Source organism: Equus quagga, chromosome 1 (genome assembly GCF_021613505.1).
Source record: "Equus quagga isolate Etosha38 chromosome 1, UCLA_HA_Equagga_1.0, whole genome shotgun sequence".
NCBI lineage: Eukaryota > Metazoa > Chordata > Mammalia > Perissodactyla > Equidae > Equus > Equus quagga.
The window spans coordinates 74,476,604-74,490,991 of record NC_060267.1 but is presented as its reverse complement, the minus strand read 5'-3'; the positions used below and the strand labels follow the sequence as shown (position 1 = coordinate 74,490,991).

General features: G+C 37.0%; 1 protein-coding gene and 1 long non-coding RNA gene across 2 annotated transcripts in view; one reads left to right on the top strand and one right to left on the bottom strand.

Annotated features, from left to right (window-relative positions):
- The window catches only part of LOC124236364 (uncharacterized), a 77,241-nt gene extending 65,418 nt beyond the window's left edge, over positions 1–11,823 (bottom strand). The window contains exon 1 of the long non-coding RNA XR_006887707.1: positions 11,714–11,823. This is a non-coding gene — a long non-coding RNA (uncharacterized LOC124236364). The remainder of the gene's footprint in view (positions 1–11,713) is intronic.
- Positions 11,824–12,583: 760 nt separating this feature from the next.
- SHOC1 (shortage in chiasmata 1) overlaps positions 12,584–14,388 on the top strand; it is a 75,936-nt gene continuing 74,131 nt past the window's right edge. Inside the window, exon 1 of the mRNA XM_046684203.1 lies at positions 12,584–12,651. The gene's annotated coding sequence lies outside the window, so the exon portion shown is untranslated. The remainder of the gene's footprint in view (positions 12,652–14,388) is intronic.

The window sequence follows — 14,388 nt, the reverse complement described above, 5'->3', positions numbered from 1 at the left end:
GACCTGGCCATTCACTCCTATGTATTTATCCGAGAGAAAGGAAAACACATCCACACAAAGACTTGTACCCAAAATTCATAGCAGCTTTATTTAGAATAGCCAAAAACTGGAAATAAATGTCCATCAACAGGTGAAAACAAATTATGATATATCTTTATTTTTTTATTGAGATATAATTGACATATAACATTGGGTAAATTTAAGGTATACGTGTTGATTTCATATACTTAAATATTGCAACATGATTACCACCATTAGCTTTAACACTTCTAGCATGTCACATAATTATCATTTCTTTTTTGTGGTAAGAACATTTAAAATCTAGTCTTTCAGCATTTTTGAAGTCTATAACACAGTATTGTTGACTATAATCACCTTGTAGTGTGTTACATCTCCAGAATTTATCTATCTACTAGTTGCATCAGTAGCAGACAAGAATGCTACTATAGCAAATGCTAAGCGAATGGACTCATATTCCAAGAGTGCCCTCATTCTCTGGCTTTTGCTGGCCCTGCCCTTGTCTGCCAGTGTTAGCAGAGCATGCTATTAGACTGAATAGATCCAGGATACACGGAGACGACAATTCCTTCTTATCCAATCTCATGAGGCTACACATGGAACAGTTTACCTGGTCAAGAGTGCCTTGAAAGCAATCTGCTGTACATTAACTAGAACAAAGTACAGAGAACATAATAGAATGAAAATAGATTTGTAAGGAAACGATGTGTTTTTTGGTTACCTATTTTACTCCATCTATTCCAAAAGAAATTTGAGGAAGCATACAAATCAAATTACAAATTAAAGACTGAAGGCTTGCTAATTACACTGGAGCACTTAGGCTAAACATAGTTGCTGCAATTGAAATTTCTCTCTGAAATTTTAGGCAGCTAGGTCCTAAAAGACAACATTGTAAGTTAGCTGGCCATTACTGGGGGTAACCCCTATTTCCCTGGCTTCATGTTTCCATCCAGAACCTAACCTTGAATAATACTTCTGGTCTTTCTCTTCATCCCTCATTTACCCATGGGAGTAGTGACTGAATTGATTAATATATTTGGGAGAAGAAATGAAACATGTTTGACTCAGCATCTTCTAGGTTCTCTACAGAGCAGGTTAACACTAGTCTGTTCTCCACCAGTGGTGAGAAGCTTGTGCCTTCCAGGGAGGCCTGAGGTCGCCCAACTTTGTCTATAACAGGATAGCGAAGTTTTAAGTGAAATATTAGGAAGTCTAGTCTAGACACACATCAAAATCATATCCTCCAATACAGCTTTTATAGTAATTAGCTAACATTTTTTATGTACACTCTGGTTCTATGGTCTATTTCTCAAATGATTCTGCCGGATTTTTATGTGCCAGGTTTCCAGAAAACAGAAATAAATTGACTCTATCTCAAGGGCTCACAGTTTAGTGAGGGAGACAAACAAGTTAACTAGCAATTACAAAACAGTATGATAAGTGTTGTAACAGAGGTAAATACAGGGTATTGTGAAAGCACACAAGAGTAGCAGCTTCTCAGCATGAGGTAAAGAGAGGTTAGAGAAGGAGACCCAGAGGTGACATGAGTTGAGTCTTTAAAGAGAAGCAGGAGTTTGCTGGATGGGGAAGAAAAGGAAGAAAATGTTCTAGGGAGAGACAAAGTAATAAAGTAGGATAATATTAGGAGGAAAATGATATATTTAAAGATTTACTCATTATTTAGCTATAAACCATAAGAGGCTCATGTTTTAATACACTGAATTATTTTTGCATTTCTGGAATAGAATCTATTTGGTCATGGTACATTGAACTTTTAAAATGCTGCTGTATTCAGCTTGCTAATGTTTTATTTAGGATTTTTGCATTTATGTCATTACTAAGAGTGGCCCATAGTTTTCCTTTTTCTGATATTCCTCACTAATTTGTTTCCATAGTTATGTTAGCCTTGTAGAATGAGTTATATAAAGTTTTCCACCTTTTTCAATGTTCTGATAGAACCTGTGTTTAGAAGCACATTGACCTAGTACCTTTTCCAGAAGTAGACATTTGGCGTTTCCCATTTCTTCTACTGTTGTTGATCAGTTCAAGTTTTCTGCCTCTTCTTGTATCAATTTTCATAATTTGTATTTCTTAGATAACATCCTATTTTGTTAAAATTTTCACTTTATTTACAGGTTAAACTTTGAGTAGCTTTACAATTTTTAAGCTTCTCGGATATTTACATTCTTTGTGAATTTCTTCTTCTTTTTTTTTTTTTTTTGGCACTTTCAGCTGTTTTCTCTTTCATCAGCTTTGCAAGAGGACTGTTTGTTCTGTTTGTATTTTCAGTGGACCAGCTGTTGATTTTATCTTATTTGACCTTTCAAAACCATCAGACACACATTTTCTGTTTCATCACTTAGCTCTAAGTGACACAAAATTCTTAAATAAAAGAGGCTATGGGAAATGACAGTAATTCACAAGAAAGGAAAGCCCTCTGGAGGCTAAAATTTCAAAGTTAAGTGTTTATTGAGATTGTACTCCATAACCAAAATTAATAAAACCACCACCAATAAGAATAGGAAAAAAAGATCCCTTTTGTAACAACAGTATATAGAACACTTAAGAATAAATTTAGTAAGAAACATGAAACGCATATCGTATATATACACATATAATAATAGGTAGTACTTACATGGTACGTACTACGTGCCAGAAATGGTTTTAAGCACTTCATATTTATTAACTCATTTAATCTTCACAATGACTCTAGGAGGCACTATTATTCCCCATATTACAGGAAGGAAAAATGAAGCACACAAAGGTGACGGAAGAGGTTATATGGCTAATAAATGGCATAGCTGAGTTTGGAACCCAGATGGTCTGATTCTTTTGGGTTTTTTTTAAGATTTTATTTTTCCTTTTTCTCCCCAAGCCCCCCAGTACATAGTTGTGTATTTTTAGTTGTGAGTCCTTCTAGCTGTGGCATGTGGGATGCCCCCTCAGCGTGGCCTGATAAGCGGTGTCATGTCCGCGCCCAGGATTCGAACTGGTGAAACCCTGGGCCGCTGCAGTGGAGCACGCAAACTTAACCACTCGACCACAGAGCCGGCCCCCTAAACAGTCTGATTCTTGCATACGTGCTCTAAAGCACTATGCTCCATTACAGTGTGCATGCACATACACACAAATACACAGAAACTGTAAAATTATAAATGTACTGCGAGAAAAGAGAGAAGACTTGAGTAAATGGAAAACCAAATCAGGTTCTCTGATTTTGAAGATCTATATTAAAATACGTCAATTCTCCTAATTTATCTATAATTTTTATTCCATCTCAATCAGAATCCCAGTAAAAAAAAAAAGTGGGATCTTGACAAAATATTTCTTATGTTTATTTTTAAGAATAAACCTTAGAAGATAGCCAGGACATTTTTTTAAAAAGAAGAGTAGTGAATGAGATTGCCACCCAGAAATTAAAACTTCAATAATTAAAACAGTATAAATAAATAAATAAAAACAGCTCAGGAGTAAACCATCAATAGAACAAACTATAAATCTAGAAAAAATATATATATATGAATTTAGCATATGAGAGTACATGATAAAGATATGTTAAAATCAGAAGGGAAAATCAATAAGCTCACTAAACTACATAAGAAGAATATTAAATTATAAAACTATTTCATGCCTTATACACATACACATACAAACACACACATGCATATATGTGCATAATCCAAAAGATTCTAAATGTAAAGGATGACATGATAAAAAATAGAAGAAAACATATTTGAATACTTAGACAATCTTTGGGATGGAGATGGTCTTTCTAAACAGGACCCTAAAAGTAGAAACAGTAAGAAAGAGAATCATGAATTTGGCTACACAAAAATGAAAAACAAAAATCGAAAAAGTATTCTCTCAATTTTCTTCCCACCTACTGATTTTAAATAACATATAAAAACTTGTTTGTTAAAGGCGTGTGGCACTGGTGCTCTTAAGTGAATAATACAGACTTCAACTTAATGTTGCCTAAGATATTTTATCGGAATGGGAGGGTTTGTTTTCTTTCTGCCTAAATGAACAATAAATACTATGTGTGAGGATGAGTCACATCCTAAAGTGCTCTTATTCTTGGTGGCCAATAAATCTGTCATGACTCTCAACCTGACAGAATATGTTAAGAGACATTTACTCATTCTCACAGTATATACGCAATAACTACTAAGACCAAGGTATAGAGGTAGGATATGTGGGGGCAACAAAACTTGGAAGCCACAGGTAGTACAGCAGAAGGAACACTCAGCTGGAGACAGAACTCTTGGGTTACAGCTTGGGTCATCCTGGAACCTTTCTGCCCTCTGGCAGGTCACTGAGCCTCAGTTTCCTTATCTGTTAATAAAGTATAATAATACCTTGGAAAATTGCTATGAAGATTAGAACCAAACAAGCAAACAGACATTGATTGAGCTCCCACTCTTTGCCAGGTTCTTAACATATATGGAAGAGTGTTTGTAAAATTTTACACAAAAATATGTTACTATCGCATAACAAAGTTCCCTGCTCTAAAGGAAGTAAGAGTAGAGGAAGGGCAAAACAGCGTATATATAATCATTAATAACAAGGTTTGAAAGTGAGAAAAGCTCCACCAGGGGAAAAAAATGAAAAGCTCAGAGAAGATTAGGGAACTCAGCTGGGAAGCTTTGTTGGGCTTGAAAAGGGGGCGGGTATTTGGACCTCTGCAGATGTGTGAGAAGGACCCCATACGCAGAGGGTGTGATATGAGAGGGAGGAAATAGAAGAAAAGCCAGCAAAGAGTATGAAGAGAACAACAGTACTTTCACAAGAGTGTGGGGTGAATGAAGGTCAGCAGTAAGTAGAAAAAATTTGGAGCCAGTACACAAAGAGTCCTGACAGTCAAACTAACGAGTTCGGAATGATTCCTTAAGTAAAGCAGAGTTGTATAACAAGTATAGACTTTGGTGTAAGACTGACTTGGGTTTGAATCCCCGCTCCTCACTTTCTAGCTATATAGTTTTGAGCAAGTCACTTAACCTCTCTAAGCCTCAGTTTCTCATCTATATGATGGAGACACTAACTTAAGCCAAGTTCCAAGCACAGTACTTTGAAAATAAAAGATGCTTGATATGGCATAGTTATTATGTATAGGCAGTGGTTGACTACTGAAGGACTCTGATGAGAGTAGTGGACATAATCTCAATTCTACAGCACTCTGCAGACTATATTAGAGGCTGGGATAACAGAACAAAATTACAGTAGTCTAGGAGTTCTAGGGGCTACAGAAAAGTTTAAAAAGCAGAAGGACCAAAATAAGAGTTTTAGAGAATATTTTAGAATAGAATATAATTGAGCACATTTTAGACACAGAGAGAAACCTCATTATAGGGGAGAGAATGAAGATGTACACGACAGGAAATAAGCTTTGAATTAAATTCTGGAGGAGGTGAGTGGGGATGAGATAAGGAATCCAAGGGAATTGTATTCTTTGTCTGATTTATCTTTTTATTCTGTAATACAGAATGGATTTTTGTAGATAGCATAAATAATTTGGGGAATAAGGAAGGGCATAAATATTGAAAGAGAATAGTCTTGGAAAGAAAGAGGAATACTTATCCACAGAAAGAAGAGAGTAAGAAAACGACAAATGAGGCTACATAGACATTTTGAAACAAAAAGAGAAAAGTGAAGGAACATAACTTCTAATTCAAGAAGAATGAGAACTCATCTGCAGGGAATGGGGTAGATTTTGTATATATGACTACAGAGTGTGGACAGTGTGGAAATAGTTTGTTTAGTCTTTAGTTAGTTTAGATCAGGATTTCTCGACTTTGGCACTATTGATGTTTTGGGCTGGATGACTTTTCTTAGGAGAGGTGGGCAGCTTTCCTCGCCATTTTAGGATGTTAAGCAGCATCCTGGTCTCTACACATTAGATGCCAGCATCACCCTTTCCCCCAGTTGGGACAAACAACGTCTCCAGATATGCCCAAATGCCCCCTGGGAGTCAAAATCACCTCCAATTGAAAAGGACTGATCTAAGCGTTGCTGGAATATGATAAGAGGCCTAAAGATATGGACATTGTCTTGTTAGAGACTCTGTTTCTCACATCTAGAACACTGCTGTCACACACTGACTCTCTCTCTTTCTCTCTCTATATACAATATACTATAGTATAGTATAGACATATATGTATACTTATAAATAAAGATATATATATAATGAAGGGAAATAATGACTGACAATTGGCATTGAAGGAGTAAGTGAAATTACACAGCATATATTTGCAGCAGAACCAATGTGCCTGGTTTTATTGGTGTGTTATTTTCTCCCAAAATTATGGAGAGAACACGTGAGAAAAACCAGAAAGCTAGAAGCTAAAAGAGGAGAATATTTAGAGGATAACATGGTCAGTAATGTTAGATGCTATTGCTTCTGGCTATTTTTTCCTTTCTTTCCTGTAAGAGACAATATAAGTTGTTTAACCTCCTATTAAGTTAGTATACACTGAGCACATGGTAAGTGTTCAAAAACTATTTGTTAATTTATATACTGACGTACAAGACTGAGTCTAAATTTAAAATATGAAGTTCCTTGCACATAAGACATGCTTTAAAAAATTGATGGATAAATCAATGAGTAAACAACTATACCTTGCAGGGTGGAAGTCAGACAACCTGTGTTCTAGACCCACCTGTGTAATTTTGGGCAAACCACTTAACCGCATTGGACCATAAAATATGAGAAGCGTTACGGTAAATGTTACCCAGGGAAACGTTAAAGTGTAGAGTTAGGCTTTCCATTTTCCCCAAGGAAATGGACACTCAAGTATAACTGTTTATTCCTACTTGTAGCTTCTTCGGGGGTACAGAGTCAGGTCTAAGCATGGATAAAGTTTTCATCCTGGCCAGAAGCTTAGCTTAAGTGAATTTTCCAATGTGCGTAAAGCATCCAATAAACATATGAGGTATGAGATGGCTCATAAATCAGAAAAATGTTGAGGGGTTGAACACATGGAACAGAGAAAAGTGATAATGTTTATAGAGACAAATATTGCAAAAATAGGCTATAATAACAGTTGGTTTTATTTGAAATAAACTACATGAACTACATGAATGTGCAATGTTAGGTTTCTCTTCTATACTTGTAAAAATTTCTTTACATGCTGATGCTACCCACAGCTCTTTTATAGGATTACTAATTTAATTAGATTAAATATGTTGTGGTGAAATGTTTGCTTTCAATCTATTAACGTCAAATAGTCCCTTACTGATCAAAAGATAGTATGTGAGGCTACACCCATAAATTAGCAACCACAAGGTACTTATGCAACACAATGTGCAATATTATTTCATTCCATATATCCAGATTGTCTGCATGAGCAGGTTCAGGTCAATCTGCAATTCTGGCTCAAGCTGATTATCTGCCATATTCATGCCACGTTCACTTTGGCTGATGTGTATGTGTGTGTGTGCATGTAATATTTCATACACATTAGTGCTTCTGCAAAAACACTGAAAACCTACATGTAACAGAAAAATGCCAAAAAAAAAAATATATATATATATGATAGCTGTTACTCCAAAATGACCAAGTGTCAGATTTTAAGTGATTTAAACTAAATATTCATTTCAGAGTTTACTCTAGATAAGGCACTGAGCTAGTTACAAAGTATATAAAGATAATTAAGAAATAGTCCATGGTCCATGGCCTCAAGAACATTACAGTCTGGTGGGGGAGGTAGACATGAACAAAACAATTGTAACGCAAAGCATGAAAATTTCCCAAAGTGGGATACTGACAAAAACTGTAAGAGTACCAAAAAGGTAACAACTATTCTAAGAATGCCAGTAGGAGGAGAAAACTTTTGAAGAGGACCTTACAGAATAAATAGGGTTTCAATAGGTGCTTAGAATACAAAATAAAACAGCAGGATTAAAGATTTGGAAGTGAGAGGATGGGGGAGACGTTCAGAGAATGGCCAGTGGCTCAGGGTTCCAAAGTAAATGGGGTTGAATGAGTAGTTGTTTCATGCTAAGGATTTCAGATTTTATCCCGTACATGATAGAAAGATGAAAGAGTCTGAGCAGGGAGCAATATTCTCCGTTAGATGTTTTAGAAATATCATCTTGGCAGAAGTGTGTAGAATTGCCTGAAGAGCTGAAAAATAAGAGTGACTTCAGACAAGGATTTGTGAGCTTCTCTGAGGCAAAGATTTGTTTTCCTTATTTTTGCATCTTCAGTGCCTTGTATTGTGCCTGGCACAAAGTAAGTTCTCAATGAACATTAAACATTATCACCATAGCCTCAACAGCACAGCATGTGAATACAACAATGAGGCTTAATATTACAAGAGATTTCCACAAATGTGTGGAACTGGTCTTGATAGTAGAGGGTATTTCCCCTTTCCTTACGGCTCCTCAGCTTAGTTTATATTCAAGTGTGTCTAAACTTGTTTTATTTCTACCTAGATTTAAAATAATAATGGTAAAAACAATGGTGAGTTAAAACTTATAGGGAAAAGTAATTGCTCTAAGATTCTCTTCATATGCATAATTTTACAACAATGCAGAAACATTAACTCCTGAGGAAAATACACAGATAATTTAAATATGGTAAAATTCACCAAAGATATATAAAGAAAACTACTTTTAGAAATTTCCAAAGATAAGCAGGGAGAAAATATTTGCAAAACATATGGCAGACCAAGAGCAAATATTCCTTTTAAAGAGTGTATGCTCTAGCTAAAAGCATGGACTCTGAACCAGTCTGCTTGGGTTTGCAATTCTGTCTCATACTTTCAAGCTCTTTAATCTTGGGTAAGATAAATTATCAATGTCCCAGTTTTCGTATCTGTAAACTGGGGTTTATAATATAGTATCCACTTTATAAGTAGTCGTTCAATCAAAGTTAGCTATTTTTAAAGTATTACTCTTAATGTGGCAGAGACTACTACATATTTCCCCAAATCTGTTCTCTTCTTCTTATTTTAATCATAGAATCTCCAAGTTGTAACTATGCAATGACTGTCCAAAATAAACACTGAATCTTCCAGCCTTTATTGCTGCTGAGTGACCATGTGACTAGGGCCTGGACAGTGAAACGTAAGCAGAAGTGTTAGGTGGTATCTTATGGGAACCTTCCTTAAGAGACAACTGTATACTTACCACATTCTCAAAATTAAATATAATGAAATTACTAAGGGTTGATGAGAATATAGAGCAACAGGAGCTCTCAAACATTGCTAGTAGGAGTGTAAATTGGTACAATCACTTTGCAAAACAGTTTGGTATTATGGAATAAAAGTGAAGATATGCATACTCAATAATCCAGAAATTCATTCCTAATTTTACATTCTAAACAAATGCCTATGTATATTAGGATACATGTACAAGGATATTGACTGCAGCATTATTTGTAATTGCCAAAAACTGCAATAATCTAAAGGTCTACCAACAGCAGAATGGATAAATAAATTGAGGTATATTTACACGATAGAATACCACTCAGCAATAAAATTAAATTAACATATACACATACAACAACATCCATTGAATAGAAGAATCAAGAACCAATCTAGCACAAACAGTATGATTCAAAAAGAGGCAGAACTATATCATTTAGAAAGGCATACTTGGGTGAAACTTTAAAGAAAAGCAAGGCAGTGATTACCATAAAATCAGGATTATAGTAATCTCTAGGTCTGGGGGAGACTTCCTCTAGGGAGAATTGTGATTAAAAACCAGTTTCTGAAATTCTTGCAACGCTCTGTTTCTTCACTTGAGTGGAGGTTGTATGGATGTTTCTTTAAAATAATTTTTAAAACTGTACTATGTACTTTTCTATATGAACATTATATTTCACAATTTTCATTACAGATATATAAAGAAACATTATGCTCCTGGTCTATTCTCTTTTTCATTCCTTCATCCTGCTGCCTAAAATATAGATACTGCCACCTGAGACCATGAGAACAAGGATCACAATATAGGAATATCAGAGCAATGAGCTGGAAGGTAAGTCCCTGAGGACTTTGGGGCACAGCTGCCATATCAATCTCTGAACCTTTTACCTCTGTACTTCATTTACATTAAAGAGAAATAAATTTTATACTATTTTGGAATTTTCTATATTTATACAGCCAAACCTGATATTAACTAATATACCTATATATCAGATCTTCAAAAAGACAACCTACTTAATAGAAAAATTGCCTGATCTCACACCCACACCCACCCACACACACACCCAATTATGCAATTCATGGGAAAAGAAATCCAAAGGGTTCATAAACATCCAAAAAGTGTTTAATCTCAGCAGTAATTAGAGAAATGCAAATTAAAACAACAGTGAGATAGTATTTTCCATGCATCACATTGGCAGACATTTTAAAGAGCAATATATTCATTTCTGCTGAGTATTGAGGAAAATGGTCCCTCTTTGGCATTAGTAACACAAATTGCTATAAATTTTTGGAAGGTAAATTGGCAATATCCGTCAAATTTGAAATGCTCTTACCCATTTGAGCCAGAAAAGTAACAGAAATCTATACCACAGAAGTAGCAGCAATAATATACAAGACCACATGTCCAAGAATTCTTATTGTGGCATTATTTGTCAATGTAAAAACACAGAAGCAATCTGTTAAATCCATCAGTAGTAGAATGTTTGGAATAAATTATGGCATATCCTTACTATGAAATATTATGCAGGTGTTAAAAAATGAGTTATATCTACATATCGTGATTTGGAAGGTTGTTCATAATGTATTGTTTGGTGAGGAAAATAAGTTACCTATTTTTATATAATTGGCCAACCTATTTTGTGTATGCATGTCTATATAAACTTCTATGAACATGCAGGAAGGTGTGGAAAGTTACACCCCAGATTATTAACATTGGTTACTTGGGAGGCGAGGCGGTAATGGAAATTACTTTCTCTGTATTCATTTTTGAATGGTTTTTTACTGGTTACAATGATTATAACTATGTGTTGCTGTTGCTTTTGTAATTTTTACAAAACTACTTAATTTAAAATTGGTTGTAATAAAAGGTATATATCCAAGGATGCAGAATAATGTACCCCAATGCCCAATGAACATCTTTACAATTTATTATCACCAAACATTAAATCTACATTGCTGAAGCAAACCGCACAAACCTGTACAAAGCAGAACGAAGTAGGTCACTTAAGAAAATAATGTGGCTTATCCACTGACGTTTCTTAATTAGTATTTTGTTAATAATTAACTTGAAAGACACCCATGTGTTAGTAAAATAAATAAATGCATGTTGCGTCTTGCAATCTTCTGGGAAGGAATTTAATACCAAGCTATGTCATGGAAAGGAAGACAGGAGTTAAGAAATACAGAGAAAGGGACAATTCTTCTTCCCTATCGGGTGGCTCCAGTGATTGCTAAATGAGCGTGTTTGCGAGGAGGTGGCTATCAATCAAGGTATACAGTCTGCATGTCTCAATTCTAACTTAGCTTCCTGCCCTTCCTCAAATGTTCTTCTGCCATCAAGGCATGGCCAACGCCCAGCCAGACACCTGAGTCATGTTTGCCTCCTCCCTTTTGCTTTCCTCTTTCCCTGAATCTGTTTGGTTGCTAAATCCTCTCAATTTCCCCTCTGGAAGGCCTCTGCCTTTGCCCTCCCTCTGGGCTGGATTAGCTAATAACATCGGAGCTGCCACTACCCAAGAAGCCCAGACTCCTTTTCCTGGTCTTCCCACCTTTCACATAGGCTCCTTCTGGCTTCTGGTCACCTTCTCCACTGTCACCCTCCGCGCCGCACGGCGAAGATCCTGCTCACCCGCCAGGACCTCAGCCCGGACCAGGTCCCACCGTCTGCCCCTCGGAAGCCTGGGCGCTCCAGGATGTGGGCCCCACGCAGACGAAAGTGCCGGCAGCTCGAGGGGCGGGGCAGGGGGCGGGGCCTTGCCCGGCTGGCCAATGGAAGCGCTGAGCCCAGAGTAAGAGGTCACATGTGCAGTGGGCGGGAATTTTCTCCTGAGAAGACCGGTAGGAGGCGGTTTTCCCTCTGCCTGTACCCTGAGAGGCTGGAGAGACGAGGGAGGGAAGGTGTTTTTAGACTGAGGGGAAGAAAGGATCGACGTGGGGCTAGAGTATGGCAGCTCCGAAATCTCTGGAAAACAGATTTGTGAGGCGTGGCTGATGTGACCCTGTGGGGACAAGGCCCCAGAACGGGTGTCCACCTAACCTAATTAGGCGAGAACAGAGGATGTGAAGGACACGGGTGGGCCGACGGGACTTCAGTCCACTAACCAGAAGTTGTATAGCTTAAGCAACATGAGAAAAGATATGAACCTCACCTGTGCCATTTTACATGGTTAAAGCGTGAGCTTTATGCCAGGGAGCGAGGAAGGGAAGAAATCTGATCCCTCCTCCGGTGGGAGGAGATGGGAAGCCAGCCTGGAAGACCACGCTCACCTGCGTGTGGTCTCAAACAATCTTGGGAATAATATGCCATTGTATATATGTCCACCTTAAATAGACACAAGTTTTATTTGGGCAGAAAAAATCTTGGGAAACTTTCCTTCTCCAGCCTTGTGGATGAGAGCCTGACCTAATGAGTTGTCTGTATTTCCATTTTGCCCCAGAAGATAGCGGTCAAGAGGTAGCACAGGAGAAATAAAACCATTACAAACAGGTAAGGAAAAATATTTCAGGAACCGCTGCAATTCAAAAGTTGGTTATTTTAAAACACCTTCTCTCTAATCATGATTTTGCTTGTTCCCCCCTTGTCTTTGATTTTAGAAATAAGGTCAATTTATCTCTCTTCCTATCCATCCACCACTCTAAGGTGGATTCAGATATCTGTAATGCAATGAAATAAAGTTGACAGATGAAAGACATTCTGTGAATGTATATAAGGCGTGGTATCTTAAGTATTATACATTTAGCATGAATTTGAATGATTAACTTTAATACAACAGGGATTATTGTTTAAGGTAGTTGATGAGAGTGATGAATCCGAAGCTAATAGAAAGATTAGGCTTCACAAGAAAGGAACATCTAAGATAAATGCTGACAATAAACTAAATGGGAGTTGATATGTTTGTAGCTTTTTGAAATGACTTCTAGGATGAGGCACAATCAACTTTTTCTGAAAGCACAATATCAAGAAGTGGAAATTCTAGAATCAATATGTGCTTCAAAGATCAGTGATACACTGTAGGGAAAAGGTATGGAAGTAGAGTGATTGGAAATATTTCCAGAGACGTAATCACCAGTAAGAAAATGCTGTGTTGGCATTGTTCAAGTAAGAGTGAAAGAGGGCGCCAACATTGTGTATTCCCCACGTGTTGATTCCACAGAATCTAACAATGTTAAAAATAATTCAGATAACTTATTGGGTTTGTTTTCATTGGAAAGCTTATAGTAATATCCAAAATATCTTCTGATTCATTATTCAAATGAGATCATTGTGTGCTGTACTAAGAAGTTTGCCCATAGTTTTTTTAATCCGGTAGTTGAGTAGTTAAGAATATTGACTTGAGAATAACTGAAAACAGGAACAGCTTCATAGCCAATTAACGTAGATGGGACCATCAGGGCTTCTGGTACAGAACCTTCATCACAGATAAGAAAATAGGTCAACCTCAAACAAATTTAAAATGATAATGAAACTAAGGCAAGACCATTCGGTTTAAAATGTATATTTCATTCACTGAAAACTTATTGAGGGGCCGACCCCATGGCTCAGTGGTTAAGTTCCACATGCTCTACTTTGGCGGGCTGGGTTCACGAGTTCGGGTCCTGGGTGCAGACCTACACCACTCATTGGCCATGCTGTGGGGGCAACCTACATGCAAAGTAGAGGAAGATTGCACAGGTGTTAGCTCAGGGCTAATCTTCCTCAAGTGAAAAAAAAGGGGAATATTGGCAACAGTTGTTAGTTCAGGGCAAATCTTCCTCAGCAAAGAAAGCAAACAAACTTATTGACAAACTGCCATATGAAAACTTCTAGCTTACATCTGAACTTCCCAAGACATTTTACATGACTGATCATAAAGCTAAGAACTATCTGATAAACTGGACTCTGTCCTAGAGTAATTTTTCTAAGCTGTAATTCCTCTGGTTCTCACATAAGTGAGAACCGTTTTGGACTCATTCAGCATTCTAAATTTTACTCATTGCTTCATTAGATGAATTTGTTAGTTTACCAATAATGACCTAGGAGTAATGCACCATCGTTGCTTTATTCCAAATGAGCTAGCTATTAGGGAATTCAAACTTCAGGCTTTTTATTTTCTAAATGGGAGAGTGGAATTTCCCAAATTCTACTTCCGTGCTTCAATACAGTTTTGCCCTTGGTTATTTGATTTCAAGACCGCTTAAGAATTATGGTTATCCTGAGAAAACCACTCTGCCAGACTTGTGAACT